This window comes from Scyliorhinus torazame, chromosome 18 (genome assembly GCF_047496885.1).
Source record: "Scyliorhinus torazame isolate Kashiwa2021f chromosome 18, sScyTor2.1, whole genome shotgun sequence".
Taxonomy (NCBI): Eukaryota; Metazoa; Chordata; class Chondrichthyes; order Carcharhiniformes; family Scyliorhinidae; genus Scyliorhinus; species Scyliorhinus torazame.
The window spans coordinates 141102773-141119394 of NC_092724.1; the positions used below are offsets into that span (position 1 = coordinate 141102773).

Consider the following 16622-nt stretch of genomic DNA (forward strand, 5'->3'; position numbering starts at 1 on the left):
CATCTGCACAGAGAACAGCAAGTAACCCTGATTTGCTAACTTTGTTTATGAGTGGATTTTGAACTGTATTGGGCTGTTATTTGGAATATATATATGGTGATAAGTGTAGTTAGTGAGTTAAAGTTTTCCCTTTTACTTAAGAACTGTTTAACTGTTATTTGTTCCTCGAGGGGCGGATTGCCAGTCTGGAGGAACTGTCGGAAAAGTTTGGGCTCTCGCAATCTGACTTATTCAGATACTTACAAGTTGCAACTTTGCAAAATTGATTTTCCCGACATTCCCCGTAGAGCTGCCAATCTCCCTATTGGAGAGGGTTCTTTCGCTCGCAGGTTTGGAGGAAGGGAGCACTTCCGTTATTTATGGACTGATTATGTTGGAGGATTCTGTGTCGGTGGAGGGGTTTCATGACCAAGTGGGAGGAGGAGTTAAGACAACATTAGATGATGAGGTGTGGAGTGAGGTCCTGCGCTGGGTGAACTCCAAGTCCACGTGCTTGAGGCTTGGTTTAATCCAACTCAAAGGCATTTATAGTGCACACCTGACTAAGTCCAGAATGAGTCGCTTTTGTGCAGTGGTAGAAGACAAGTGTGAGCGCTGCTCAAGGGGTCCAGCCAACCATGTGCACATGTTCTGGTCTTGCCCCAGGCTCCTGGGTTTCAGGGTGTCCTTCTTAGCACCATGTCGGCAATTTTGAAGATTGAGCCGGAGCTCTGTCCCTTCGTCACCATATTTGGGGTGTCCGACTCGCCGGAGCTGCAGATGTGTCGGGGGCCAGTATCCTGACCATCACCTCATTGATTGCCCAGAGGCAAGTAATGCTGGGGTGGAGGTCTAATTCTCCGCCCAGTGCCTTAGTGTGGCTGGGAGATCTGCTGAAGGTCCTATACCTTGAGAAAGTTGAGTACACAGTGAGGGGATCAACTGAGTGGTTTTACCAAAGGTGGCAACCGTTCGTTGTTTACTTTAAGGAGTTGGTTACTGTTGGAGTTGGTTACTGTTAGTTGTTAAGGGGAGGGGTGGGGGGGCTAGGTTGTGAGAGGGAGTAGATTATGTTTTGGGGGTTTTATGTTTGTACCGGTGTTTTGTTCTATTTTGTATTATATTATAAAATATTTTTAAAAATAACTGTTGAACTATTAATTATAAAGCAATTTCTTTGATGTTAATGTGGCTAACTCTGTGTTTAAATTAAAGTTTGTTGTCACATAAAAGATACCTATTGGTCACAGCCATCACTCCTGGGGTATCTTTACCTCGCAGTTTTGCAAATAGCAAATTGTTTGGGATTTCTCGCCCGGTATCCCGATAAACATTGGGGTCTGGTCCGGTATCCTTACTGTTTATAGACACAAAGTAGGCAACCAGAATACCAAATCCAATTAGGAGACAATTTATTGATTAACAAATGTGAAGGCACATAACCAAGTTCAGAATTAATGGAAAAAGATTCAAGTTACCAAGGCCGGTTCTCAAACAGTCCATATAGTCAGGTTCCAAAATGTCTTCATTGTCTAGTCCTGGTTGTAATCCACAAAGCGCACAACACATGGCACAAAGTTGAGTAATCCACACAGGAATCCAGCACCCTCCTCGCTTCCACTCTCAGGTTTTGGCCCTTATTATTGCTTGGTGTCCTCCTTCTATAATCTATCTAAGGGTTGCAGCTGAACCTCATCTCCAAGATTGATGTGGACTCACTTCCGGGTCGAAGGCCACCAGTTCCTACTGCGCTTGCTGGTGGCCATTTTGACTGAAGCCCGGCTGTGCTCAGCCGCCATGTTGAGCGAGGGACGAACACAAAAACAGACGTCCCCTTGTGACATCACAATATGTTTTTCAAGAACATTGAAAAGTTGGTCACTTTTGGTGTTTGCTCTCCTTTTTCTTTAAAATTTTAGAGTACCCAATTCATTTTTTCCAATTTAGGGGCAATTCAGCGTGGCCAATTCACTTACCCTGCGCATCTTTGGATTGTGGGGGCGAAACCCACGCAAGCACGGGGAGAATGTGCAAACTCCACACGGACAGTGACCCAGAACCGGGATCGTACCTGGGACCTCAGTGCCGTGAGGCAGCAGCACTAACCACTGCGCCACCGTGCTGCCCATGTTTGGTCTTTCTAATTAAAGTAGACTTTAAGGAGCATCTATTTTTAAAATAAATTTAGAGTACCCAATTATTTTTTTTTCCAATTAAGGGGCAATTTAGCGTGGCCAATCCACCTAACCTGCACATCTTTGGGCTGTGGGGGTGAAACCCACACAGACACGAGGAGAATGTGCAAACTCCACACGGACAGTGACCTAGGGCTGTGATTCGAACCCGGGTCCTCAGCGCTGTAGGCAGGAGTGCTAACCATTGGCACAGAGGGTATGGGAGGGCATGCCGGAGGGGCCCTGGTGTGGTAAAGAAACATTATGTAAGAATTTGTGATCATCTCTGAATTTGACCCTGAAAATTTCGCTCCTGCACCTGCAGCACCTTACGTGAAAACATAGTTCAATGGAACAATCTTGCAGAATTTGAATAAACTATTAGAACCTGAAATACGTTTCCTGCAGTATACATCAGTGAGAAGTGTGCACTGTTGGCTGTGTTTCGAAGGGCTGCAGCTTTCCACTAAGGGAAGGTTGCTCCGACATGAATGTTGACCAGTTGTTCACAATCGTATGGTGGAGTTGTCAGTAATCCTCCTTTTGATGCACAACAGCTGAATGCTCTCCTCCAGAAGATATGTCAAATGAGACGATGCCTGTTTGGTGCTAAATGCCAACTTGCAATGAAAACCAAAGATAGACCTGCCAGGGAGGTTGCCCAGCAGAGTCCATGCATCACCCAGATAATTTGTGCCTGAGTCCAATAGAGAATAAAGTAGGCTGGCATCAGGAAGAAGGCAAAGTTATGTCTGCTTGTGTAGCGGGGCCTTGTAATCATGACGCAAACAAAGTGTTCATTCAGCATGTTGATTAGGTGGATTGGCCACGCTAAATTGCCCCTTAGTGTCCAAAGATGTGCAGGTTAGGTGGATTGTCGGGCTAGGGTGAGGGAGTGGGCCTGGGGAGTGTACTCTTCCGGAGGGTCGGTGGAGTCTTGATTGACCATCTGGCCTCCTGCTGAACTGTAGGGTTTCTGTGGATCTATGGAATGTGGAACTATATTTGTGAGATGCTGGGATTACCTCCACTGCAACAACTAAAGGCGAAAGAAAATTCAAAATAAGTTTTTAATGTTGGAAAACATTTCAGCAGTGGATGGGGGAGGGAATAAGTGAAGGCAATTTCTTCTGGCTGGGGGGTCAATGAGCTGAGGTCATCAATTTTACATTGTAAAAGAGCATGGAGAGAGATTTAAACGTTTCTTTAATCGGAAATTATGTGTGACAGGAAGTATGCCTCACAGACCATCATACCCCAGACGTTTGAACATTTAACCAATAGTCCCTGCTTCCTACCTAATTCTTATGAAGAAAGGTTGAGGGAGCTAGGGCTTTTCTGACTGGAGCGAAGAAGGCAGAGAGGTGACTTGATAGAGGTGTACAAGGTGATGAGAGGCATGGATAGAGTGGATAGCCAGAGACCTTTCCCCAGGGTGGAAATGGCTGTCCCGAGGGGACATAATTTTAAGGCGATTGGAGGACGGTATAAGGGAGATCAGGGGTAGGTTCTTTACACAGACAGTGGTGGGTGTGTGGAATGCACTGCCAGCAGAGGTGGTGGAGTCAGAGTCATTAGGGACATTTAAGCGACTCTTAGACAGGCACATGGACAGCAGTAAATTGAAGGGTTGTAGGTTAGGTTGATCATAGATTAGGATAAATAGTCGGCACAATATCGTGGGCTGAAGGGCCTGTACTGTGCTGTACTGTTCTATGTTCTATGTTCTTGAGAAACACCCATGGTAAGGGCCCTTCCTGTTGAATCCCTTATTCCCCATATCTTTTACCTTTTGGTTATCATTTTGATCCATGGATATTTAATGGACATATACCTTTATGTCGAGCAGAGGAAGTGTGGAACTCAAAGATTACAAAATGGTACACTGTGCTATGGGAGTTTAGCTTCTGAACAGAAAAACTCAGACTTTGTGGCACCGAGAGATTAGAGGGATTCAGTTTGATTGGCTCTCTCTTGCTCCAGAAATGCTGCATAGCTGTTGTGTTCTGAACCTGCAGAGATGGTCCTGAGCCCTAGATGAACCTACAGCGAAAACCATTACAGACTGGAAACAAAAACCTCCAACTGAAGGTTTAGACTAACGAAAGAAGTACTGGAAGCCATCTCTTATCCTTGTTGCTTATTTTTTTCTTTCCACCCCTCTTCCCCTCTGTATTTGTCTGTCCTGTGTGTGTAAAGTAGAGGAAGGGGGTGAGTTAAAGAGGAAGGGCTAGGAATTAGATAATAGTTAACCAATTGTATTTACTGACTATTTATTCAGTTATTGGTATTAATAAAAATTAATTGTGTTTAAATTTACAAACCTGGTGAGTGTAGTTATTGAGCAGCCAAAGACCAGAGACTTTGGGTGTTTTCAAAGAATTAATTGTTAACTTCAATTGTGTTGCGACTCTGGGTGAAGTGGGACTGGGATTGACCGTGCCCTAGCCCAGGGTGCGGGGACAGCAATGTTCCTTCTTGGTGGCTTTTTAAACTGTCACCAAATTTGCATTTTTTTATCTTTGTAGAATATCTCAGTCTCATCTGTTTTATGAAATCAGGCTAAACGTGTCTTTTACCCATCACCAAACTGGTGCAGATCAGTATTTCACACAAAGATATGAAAATTATGAATGTACGCATTACACATAAAATAAGAATTGATAAAAATTGGTGCAAGATATCTGTTATACCTTTTTTCCGCAGCTAGTAAGAACATGCTTCATGCATTGAGCTTCAAGATAATACATGATATTCCTTCTGCTTGTTGAATAGGTATTCAAAGCTTAATTTTTGTGAACACATCTTAAAAAGAATTAAATCATTTTTGTTCATTCTTGGACACCGGCTACCTGTCATCTCATTTGATACTTTGGTTAAAGAAATTCTCAGTCTGACTTAAATGTTTTTTCACCTTTATGTTGTTTGTTAACAATGGCAATGATTGAACTATGATCATATGGATTGAGGTTTCATTATTCAGTGATTTCTTTTGTGCAAGCTCTGAAAATGTGAGGGAATCAGGTACGGCAAAGCAGTAGGTGAAATTAATTGGGAATGACTCACCTGAGAGTGCAGAGATCAGAAAAGATTTGTTTTGAGGTCGTTGAAGAGACTCATAGAGCTCGTTCGCTTGCACAAAGGAACATGGCTGGGAAACACAATAGGTTTGATTTACTACTGAGATCAGCTCACAAAGCACCTTGAGATCGGTAGCGAGATACAAACCTGGAAGTGAAAGATGCAAATTTGGAGCAAAACATGGCCCAATGGAAGGAAGGGACCTTGGTTATGACAAGCACTCATTTATGCTGCATTAAAGTCATGTTCTGGTCAATTTTTTGAATGTTGGGAACTATCTTCAGAGAATTAAGCTAAATGCATTTCTGGTGACCTGAAATAACTCAACTATGAACTCTTGCACCGTACATACATATGTTACAACATCTGTGAAGTGTGCATACTCAGTAATTTTAGATTCAAATCTGTTCCTATTAACCCAGGGTAATTTATTTCCTTTTACAATCATGTTACGTAATATTTTGACATCTTGAAATTAATTACTGCACAAAATTAATATCCTCCACTCATATTGGCATTCTGCAGTGCTGTCTTACAAAGTTTAAAATGGGAGAGCTTCAACCCTGTTTCCTAGCAACCTAATCAATCTGAAACCATAGCAATAGAACATTTCAGCAGGATGTAAGTCAAGTCCAATCCGCTGTAAATCCCTGCTGCACATATTGTTTCCCTCTGGCTTTTCTTCCTTTACTTTTGCTTTCTTGCAAGTCTGATCGTTGCAAATGCAATTAGTATACAAGTAATCCTCCTTTTAATCCGAAAGCGTTGGCAAGATTTTTTGCGCAGCTTCTTCAACACCTTGGCCGGGATTCTCCGGTCACCGGGATTCACTTTTCCTGCTGGCAGCGCAACCCAGCCAGCCGGTTTCCGGCAGGGTGGGGGGGGGGGCATTTCATGGGGAATCCCATTGGCAAGTGGCGGGAGGGTAGAATCCTGCCGCCTGCGAAAAGCGCGCGGCTGGGATAATCGGAGAATCCCGCCCATTGTATTAAAGGTATCGATCTTGATTATGTCATTTTCAGAATTATGCTTTTCCTTCTTTTAAGGAGACAACCAAGCAGTATGTCCTTGAGAAACCATGACAGCTATAATATCCTACGGTAATATCGTACGACTGTGAAAGGAAGTGGGGGGGGGGGGGTTGTCGAGTGTGGGGTGGGGAGTGCAGTGTGGGGGAAGGGGGTAATTGTCCTGAGAGAATGGCGACGTGGACGGAAAATCCGGAGAGAATCCGGAACCGAGATTCTCTCCTGAGAGATCGTGTTTCCCAATTTTCCGCACCCCTCGCCGGCGATGTCACGAGGTTCACGCCCACAAAGGGCGGGAACGTCATCTAAATGGCCTCCCCGCCACATGATCCCCCCCGCACTAAATATTCATACCTCACCGATGTGACATCACTTCAGTTAAGCTTGCAAAAGCTTTTCAAACATGGGATTCAGTTGAGGGGATCCCTCTGGTGCCACAAAGGTAAGTATAGCCCACGGGGCAGAGGGACATGCCCGGGCAGTGCCCTGACACTGCCCTTGGCACTGCCCCAGCATAGGTGGGCACTGCCAGGTTTCCATTTCTGTGTGTTTGGGGAAGGGGGGGATGGGCAGTGAGGAGGAAACTTGCAGGCCCAGGATAGCGGGCGCTGAGGTGGAAGGGGGGATTGCTGGCAATACTTCTGTGGGCGAGCGGGGCAGGGGGGAGCCCCCAATGATTGTCTGGGGGAGTGGTGGGTATCCCCCAATAATTGTCTGTGTTGGGGGGTGTAAAATAATAATAATAATCTTTATTAGTGTCACGAGTAGGCTTACATTCACTCTGCAATGAAGTTGCTGTCAACTTCAGTTCTAATCAGGGCATCCTATAAAGATGGCACCGCAATCTCTGTGGTGCTAGTTGCCAGATCTATCAGGCCCCACCCCTCTAGAGTGATGGCGTAAATGCCGTCTACGTATTTATTTTTCTTTAGAGTCTCGAGATCTGGGGAGAAACTGGCCTGCGAAACTGGAGACCGACACAACAGTTTTCAGTCTGACCCTGACACTTAGAAAAAAATATGGTCAGATTCTGCCCAATGTTACTTATTGACCCAGTTGCATAAATAAACCAAGTATTTCAGAGACTATTGTTTTCAACACAAATCTGCTTCAGATTGTCTAATTAGGTTCATACACTTGGTGGCCTGCAACTAATTCTTGAGAAATACCCATGCTTCCTTTTTGTTGGATATGTAAATTGTTACCAAAGTCACCTTTTTTATCTTTGAAACATATCTCAGTCACATCAGTTTCATGACGTCAGATTAAATGCCACTTGCATGTCTGCCGTAGTCTATTGAATAAAGCTAGCACTATTATACCTGACTAGATAAATTGTGTCATTTTTAGATACTTCAATTCCTATTTTCCAGATGCATTGTTGTTATGAAATGTATTTATGGTATTAATACTCATACACTATAGGAGGAAATGCACATGAAAAAGCTTGCCATTATATAGTGCTGTTTATATCCTAACACTTTGCAAATTATTAGTTCAAGCGTAATCATTGCCAGGCAAATACGTTACGCAATCTGCACATGGTGAGATCTCACAAATAACAAGGTCAATTGGCAGCTAACCTGCTTTAGTTGTTGACTGGGAAATGAAGAAATGCTATAGACCTTTGACATCTTCCTCAACAGGGAGATGGGGCTTTTGTTTAGAATCATATCTGAAAGACAGCACCTCCAACCACGCAAGGGTCCCAAAATGCTGAAGCATTATCTGACATTATATGTTCAATTCCAAACTGAAGCTTGAACTAGAACACTCCGCCTCAGGCTAAAGTGTTACCACTGAGCCAAGCTGACAGTTAGCTTTATTGTTGCACAATGGAAATTCATCTCAAATTGCTCCCATTTCTAGCAGCACATCATAACCAGAACACTTTATCTGGTTCAATACAACTCCTAATAATCTCTTATAACTTAGATTTGCGAGGGGGGACTTCCGGTGGCGTGGGCGAGCAGGGCGGCCGCAATAACAAGAGCTCCCGCCGGTGGCCGGGATTCGCGGCGATTTCGGGGAAATCCCCGAGTCCTCACGCACTCCCCGACTATCATCGGCCTTTGGGGCCGCCACGAGCAGCCAACGGGGCCAGTTTAAAAACCGGGGAAGAACCCCGCGCGGGTGTCGGGCGGCGGGGGCTGAGGCGCGGGGCCCGGCAGGTCAGAGCAGCGGGGGTGGAGCTACGAGGAGGCCGAGGCGGCAGGCCCAAGGCCAGGGCGCCATGTAGGGAGGGTGCTCCACGTCGGATGGCTCCCACCTAGGAAGAAGAAAGAAGGTTGAAGCCTGGTCCCAGGTGAATGCAGAGGAGAAAGAAAGAAGATTTAAGGAAGTTTGGTGAAAGTTTTTTTTTTCAAATAAGAAGAATGTCAGATTGATGAAGGGCAGGAGGGTGAAGGGGGAGGGAGGAGAAAGGAAAGAAGATAAAAAACAATAAGCCGCTAAAGGGTGCGAAAAGCAGCGTCGAAGAAAGGAGGAAACGCGGGTTCGCCGCCGAAGGAGAAGACGAGCAAAAGCAAAAGTGTTGACAGGATGGCGGAAGCCAAACTGCAAGGTGGGCCGCACTACTTACGGTGGAGAAGATGACCGAGGTGATGGTGGTGGAGCTGGAAAAACGTTTGGTGAGGCACATGGCGGTCCTGAGGAAAGAGATGGCGGTCGTGTTGAGGTCATTGTTGGAGGAGGCAATCGGCCCGATGAGGGTGGAGGTGGCAAAGGCATTGGCCGAGGTGAGACAGCAGGACGAGAAGACGAAGGAGGTGGAGGAGGCCGTGACACGACACAGCGACCAGGTCAACTCGATGGGGGACGGGCTGCGGAGGGTGGTGGAGGTTAACAGAGGACTCCGAGCAAAGCTGGAAGACTTGGAAAACCGCTCAAGGCGGCACAATTTGAGAATTGTGGGCTTGCCCGAAGGGACAGAGGGCCCAAGGCCAATGCAATACTTTGCTAAGAAGTTGGCGGAGCTGATGGGGGAGGGTGAGAGCCCCACCCTGAACGAGCTAGACCGAGCTCATCGGTCATTAAGGCCGAAGCCCAAAGTGAACGAGCCGTCAAGGGCAGTAATTATCTGCTTCCATAAGTTTTGCATGAAGGAGAAAGTATTAAGCTGGGCGAAGCAGGAGCGTGAGGTGCTGTGGGATGGTACTGCGGTTCGGATCTACCAGGACTGGACGGTGGAGTTGGCAAAAAGACGAGCGGCGTTTGGGCGAGTGAAGGCGGCTTTGTACAAGAAGGGGGTGCGATTTGGTGTGGTGTACCCGGCGAAGTTGAGAGTAACATATAACGCCAAAGACTTTTATTTTGAGACAGCGGAGGTGGCTGCGGCGTTCGTGAGGGCAGAAGGCTTGGGCCAGACGTGAAGAGCGGAACTGGAAGAGAGACTGTGGACTGTGTTTGAGCGGCTGGAAAATGTACAAATGTTACAACTTTCTTTTTACTGATTTGTATTGAAATTTACTTCTCTTTGCATTGATACAGAGTTCATGTTAATGGCGTTCTGTGTTGCGACGGTTAAATGTTATGTTAGTGAATTGTAGGGGTTGGATTGTTGGGTTTGTTTTGGTGTTTCTTTCTCTGGGACTGGGCAGAAGGGGGCGAGAGGTCTTGGCGGGGGGAACCACCCGCGCGAGCTAACTAAAGTCAGTTAGTGAACGGGGGTGAGGTGAGAGGAGGACTGCGGACGTTGGAGCCTGGATAGCAGGCTTCAATGGGCCTATGAAGTGAGCAAGAGGGGGTGGAGGGATGGATGTTGGGGGATGTTTTTGTAGGGGGCGTTCTTGGGAGGGGGGGGGAAGGGGTTCGATGTTAACAATGGACAGGGGCGGGTCAGGCTTATGGGGCAGGACCCGGTGGTATGGTGATGGTGGATAAGAAAGGTGGGGGGGGGGGGGGGGTGAGAGACCCCCAGTAAGGATAATCACGTGGAACGTGAGAGGGCTAGGAAGTCCGGTCAAGAGGTCAAGGGTACTTACACATCTTAAAAGTTTGACAGCCGATGTAGCAATGCTGCAGGAGACTCACTTGAGGGTGAAGGACCAGGTGAGACTTAAAAAGGGCTGGGTTAGCCAAGTGTTTCACTCCGGATTTGATGGAAGGGCTCGAGGGGTAGCGGTGCTGGTCAGCAAAAGGGTACGCTTCCAGATGGAGAAGGTGGTGGCAGATCAGGGGGGCAGATATGTCATTGTGACAGGGGCACTGGAGGGGAGATAAGTGGCGCTGTTAAGTGTATACGGTCCCAATTGGGACGATGTGGGATTCGCGAGGAAGGTGTTTGGGGCTATTCCCGACTTGGACACGCATGCGCTGATTGAGGGGGGGGGACTGGAACTTGGTGCAGGAGCCAAGGTTGGACAGATCACGGCCGCGCTCACTGGTCCCATCAGGGGGGGGCAAAGGCGCTGGCTGGGTTAATGGTGGAAATGGGAGGGGTGGACCCTTGGAGGTTCCTGCATCCAAGGGAACGGGAGTATTCGTTTTTCTCAGCGGTCCATAAGGTATACTCGCGGATTGACTTTTTTGTGGTGGGGAAGGCTTTGCTGGCTGGAGTCAAGGGGTCGGAATACTCTGCAATTGCAGTGTCAGATCACGCTCCACATTGGGTGGATATGGTGCTGGAGAAGGGGGCAGTGCAGAGGCCGGGGTGGAAACTGGATGTGGGGCTTTTGGGGAACCAAGTATTCTTTGAGAAAATTGAAAAGGTAATTAAGGAATATGTAGGTTTCAATTGTACGGGCGAGGTGTCGAAGGCAGTCGTCTGGGAGGCTCTAAAGGCGGTGGTGAGAGGTGAGGTAATTTTGTTTAAGGCCAGGGTGGATAAAGAGGAGAGGTTGGAGCGGCAGAGGGTAATAGATGAGATGCTGGAGGTAGATATGAGGTATGCAGAGGATGGGGACCCGCGAAGCTGGAAAAGAGGAAGGAACTACAGGCGAGCTTCGACCAACTGTCCACCAGGAAGGCGGTGCGCCAACTGAGACGAGCAAGGGGTGCAGTTTATGAACATGGAGATAAGGTTAGGAGATAATGTATGTTAGCAGGTCAGCTCCGGAGGGAGGCAGCGGCAAGGGAAATTCTTCAGGTGAAGGATAGGGCAGGGAAGTTGGTGGTGGCCCCAGTGCTGATTAACAAGGTTTTTGAGGAGTTTTATGAGAGGTTGTACAAGCCAGGGCCACTCGGGGGAGACCGTGAGATGCAGGAATTTCTAGATGAGTTGGAGTACCCGAGGCTAGGGGAGGGGGACAGGGCTACATTAGAAGGACCGATAATGGAGCAAGAGATGAAGGATGCGATTGGGAGGATGCAGTCGGGGAAGGTGGCAGGGCTGGATGGGTTTCCGGTGGAATATTATAAAAAATTCAAGGATAGGTTGGCACCCCTGATGGTGGGGATGTTTGAGGAGGCGATAGGGAAGGGGGTGTTGCCGCAAACCTTGGGGCAGGCATCGATTTCCCATTACTAAAAAAAGATAAGGATCCAACGGAGTGTGAATCGTATCGGCCCATATCACTTCTGAATGTGGACGTAAAAGTGTTGGCGAAGGTACTGGCGGGTAGGCTGGAGGAGTGCCTCCCGAAGGTGATAGGGGAGGATCAGACGGGGTTCGTGAAAGGGAGGCAGCTGTTTTCGAACATTAGGAGGATTTTGAACGTTGTTATGGCACCGGTGGAAAGAAAGGAAACAGAGGTAGTTGTGGCATTGGACGCCGAGAAGGCGTTTGATCGGGTAGAATGGGGGTACCTGATGGCAGTTCTGGAGCGGTTTGGGATTGGACCAGGGTTTGTGAACTGGGTAAAGCTATTATATAAGGAACCGAAGGCGAGTGTCCGCACAAATAATATCAGTTCGAGGTACTTTTCTCTCCACCGTGGGACGAGACAGGGGTGTCCTATGTCCCCCCTGCTGTTTGCACTTGCGATTGAGCCGTTGGCCATCGCATTGAGAAGTTCGGGAGCATGGAAAGGAATAGTGCGGTGGGGCATAGAGCATAGGGTGTCCTTATGTGCCGACGACTTGCTGCTGTATGTGTCGGAGCCGAGTGCATCGATAGGAGGAACATTGGAGCTACTGCGGGTATTTGGGTCTTTCTCGGGGTACAAGTTGAACCTGGACAAGAGTGAGTACTTTGTGGTGTCTCGGCCGGGGGTGGGGGCAGTGGTGGGGGGGCTGCCATTCCGTAGAGCAGGGACTCATTTTAGGTGTCTGGGGGTGCAGGTTGCCCGGGAGTGGGGGAGGCTTCGCAGGTACAACATCACTAGTTTGGTGGGGAGAGTGAAAGCCAATCTGGCAAGGTGGGACGGCCTTCCTCTGTCACTGGCAGGTCGGGTACAGGCGGTTAAAATGAATGTGTTGCCGCGATTCCTGTTTATTTTTCAATGCCTACCGATTTTCCTGCCAAAGTCTTTCTTCAGGGAGATTGAGGGAAGGATCACCTCATTCATATGGGGAGGGAAGGTGGCCAGAGTGAGAAAGGTGCTGCGACAGAGGGGAAGGCAGGCAGGGGGTTTGGGTCTCCCGAACCTGTTGTACTACTACTGGGCGGCGAATGTGGAGAAAGTGCGGAGCTGGGTCAGAGGGGTGGATTCTCAGTGGCTCAGAATGGAGGAGAGTTTGTGCAGGGGGTCGGGGCTGAAGGCACTTGCAACAGCGCCGCTCCCGATAGCTCCGAGGAAATATTCAGGGAGTCCGGTAATAATAGCTTCATTGAAAATCTGGAGGCAGTTTCGCCAACACTTCGGGTTGGGTTTAGGGTCAAGGGAAATGCCAATTCGGGGGAACCACAGATTTGAGCCAGGGAGGTGGGATGGAAGTTTTCGGAAGTGGGAAGAGAAGGGGATTAAGACGCTAAAAGATTTGTTTCTTCGGGGTCGGTTTGCAGGATTGAGGGAGCTGGAAGCGAAGTATGGGCTAGAGCAGGGAGAAGTGTTTAGGTACATGCAGGTTTGGGATTTTGCCAGGAAGGAGATACAGAGCTTCCCAGAGGAACCGGCCTCCACATTGCTGGAGGAGGTGTTGACGACAAGGGGACTGGAGAAGGGGGCAGTGTCAGCGGTGTACGGAGCTATTTTGAAAGAGGATAAGGCACCACTGGAAGGGATCAAAGCAAAGTGGGAGGAAGAGCTGGGAGAGGTTATAGCGGAGGGGGTCTGGTGTGAGGTACTCCGGAGAGTGAATGCCTCCACCTCATGTGCGAGGTTGGGGCTGATACAGCTGAAGGTGGTATATACAGCGCACCTCACGAGGGCGAGGATGAGCCGTTTTTTTGAAGGAGTAGAGGGTGTGTGTGAGCATTGCGGCGGGGGTGGTGGGGGGGCGTGAATCACGTTCATATGTTTTGGTCCTGGGCAAAGCTAGGGGAGTACTGGAAGGAGGTGTTTAGGGTAATTTCCAAGGTGCTGCGTGTGAAACTGGACCCGGGACCCCAGGAGGCCATATTCGGGGTGTCGGACCAACCAGGGTTGGAAACGGGAGCGGAGGCAGATATCATAGCCCTCGCCTCATTGATCGCCCGAAGGCGGATCCTGCTGGGATGGAGAGCAGCCTCTCCACCCAGTGCCCTGGCGTGGCGGGGGGACCTGTTGGAATACTTGACCCTTGAGAAGGTTAAGTTCGAACTGAGGGGAAGCTCGGAGGGGTTCTACAAGTCATGGGCACTATTTATTATGCACTTTCAAGAACTGGATAACATCGAACATTAGTTGAGGGGGTGGGGGGGGGAGGGAGGGGGGGGCTACTTAACGGTAGATTAAGGGTGACTACGGGTAATCCCTGATTCCTTTTTGTCATTTGTTTATGTAAACATGCGGTTTGAGGTTTGGGGGTTGGTGGGCGGATGGGATCGTTGTTATTATGGGGATTGACATATCTTGCTGATTATTGTTTATTGTTGATGGGTGTAAATGTGGGAGAAAATGTGAAAAAGGAGGCGAATAAAAATATATTTTTTTTAAACGTACATTTGCGAGAACAGGTTGAACATTGGGAGACTCAAGTGCTGTTAAGTGTATTTTAATTAATGTCAATAATAGTTACTATAACACCTAATAATCTACAAATGTCTGCCTTTTACACCGTAAAAGGTGTAAAATAATATTTGAGGAGCAAACTAGTTAATGACACCCACCTCTAGCAATTAGAGGCTCACAGATGGGAGGTTGTAATTGGAGCATTAGGTTGGATTAGGTCACAACGCTGGGTCATGTGAAATGTGGAATATTGATCATTAGCTTTGTCAACAGGTGGAATACACTGGATTAATTTTGAAAGGAAAGAAACAGCTAGAACTGCAAAGGCACTAATGTTTTGAAATGGCTGCGAAGTCACCTGACCTACAAATTGGCCACGTTTCTAGAAGCCTCTGATGTGGATTACCAGGGGACATGTCTGGGCAGTTTCTGATGGACTTCACACCTGCATTGCTGGAACTCTGCAAAACAAAAGACAATAGGTCACCAGATTTCCTGGCTCCAGAAACTACCAGGAGCGAAGAAGGATGAACATGCGAGGAGCGTGCTGAGGGATCTCTATATGTTCTGATGGGACATCTTGATAGCTTTGGCAGTGGAAGATGTGTTTGAGGTGTGTGTGTTGTGCGTGTTGTGTTGTTGTGGTGATTGTTTGTGTGGTGGTGTTGTGTGTATACAAATATGGGACATGTTTGTACCCTTTCAAAAAGTCAAAATACTTTTACCTGTGTGAGTTTTTAACAATAAAACAAACCCTTTGCTTGAAACTTAAGTAATCCGGCTGGTCTATTGATGCATGAGTAATGGCCACTAAGGCGAGGTTGTAGTCCAACTGAAGGCTTTAATAAGCTAGATGTTTCCCCCAGCAGCTCAGGTACAGAAAGAAGGCTGCTGGGGCGGCACGGGCTCTTATGCACCTATTGCAGGGCGGAGCTACTATACAGCTTGACCAATAGGAAACATACAATATCTATCAATGGTGTTCCAGCATTACCAGGTACCGTAATACCTCTACACAGACTACCACATTCACCCCCTGTTAAAAAAAAGTCCGGCGGGGGTGGTGGCTTGATATTACAACATGGTAACGTGGTAGGAATTATAGTTATGGAGGTACCTTAATACCTCCGTACAGCGTTTTGTAACTATTTACAGATTCACAATTAACTATATACTTTAAAATGAAGCAGTCGATCGGGGGCCTTGGTCGTTGAAGCTTTGGTGGTGACGCCGGTGGAGGCTCGGACGTCTGACTCCGGGAGCGTGGCCTCGCTCTCTGTGGCAGCTTCAACACCCCTAGACGGCGCTGGTGGGGAAAACGGTTGACCTGGGAAGGGAAAGCCTGCGGGGTGCGTTGGTGGGTGGGGGGGCCTAGACGGGGCCGGCGGAAGGACCGATCCTCCTGTAAGGTGCACCGGTGGGAGGGAGGGTGGCACTGGTGGCTGGGGTGTGCGTGGGAATCCGGCGATCGGCAGGTCTCGTAGGGAGACCGTATCTTGTCGGGGTACACCACGTAGGCGTACTGGGGGTTAGCGTGGAGAAGATGGACCCTCTCGACCAATGGGTCCGACTTGTGCGCCCGCACGTGTTTTCGGAGCAGGATGGGTCCGGGAGCTGCCAGCCAGGTCAGGAGCGAGGTCCCAGAGGAGGACTTCCTGGGGAAGACAAGGAGATGTTCGTGAGGTGTTTGGTTGGTCGTGGTACAAAGCAGTGACGGGATGGAGTGGAGGGCATCGGGAGGACTTCCTGCCAGCGGGAGACCGGGAGATTCATGGACCGTAGGGCCAGTAGGACGGTCTTCCAGACTGTTGCGTTCTTCCTCTCTACCTGTCCGTTACCCCGGGCGTTGTAACTGGTCGTCCTGCTCGAGGCGATGCCCTTGCTGAGCAGGAATTGACGCAGTCCGTTGCTCATAAAGGAGGACCCCCTGTCACTATGTATATAAGCGGGGAACCCGAACAGTGCAAAGATGCTGTGGAGGGCCTTGATGACGGTGTTTGCGGTCATGTCGGGGCAGGGGATGGCGAATGGGAACCGGGAGTACTCGTCAATCACATTCAGGAAGTACGTGTTGCGGTCGGTGGAGGGGAGGGGGCCTTTGAAGTCCATGCTGAGGCGTTCAAAGGGACGGGAAGCCTTTATCAGGTGTGCTTTCTCTGGCTGGTAGAAGTGCGGTTTGCACTCCGCGCAGATTTGGCAGTCCCTGGTGGCTGTCCTAACCTCCTCGATGGAGTAGGGCAGATTGCGGGTCTTGATAAAGTGGAAGAAGCGAGTGACCCCCGGGTGGCAGAGGTCCTCGTGGAGGACTCGGCGGCGGTCCACTTGTGCGGTGGCACATGTGCCGCGGGACAGGGCATCAGGAGGCTCGTTTAGCTTCCCGGGACGATACA

General features: G+C 48.6%; 1 long non-coding RNA gene across 1 annotated transcript; it reads right to left on the reverse strand.

Annotated features, from left to right (window-relative positions):
- Positions 1-1374: 1374 nt before the first annotated feature.
- On the reverse strand, positions 1375-14695 carry LOC140395564 (uncharacterized). The gene is made up of 3 exons (XR_011936235.1): positions 14596-14695; positions 5220-5304; positions 1375-2850 (listed from the first exon to the last, which is right to left on the reverse strand). It is a non-coding gene; the product is annotated as an uncharacterized lncRNA (long non-coding RNA).
- Positions 14696-16622: the final 1927 nt, after the last annotated feature.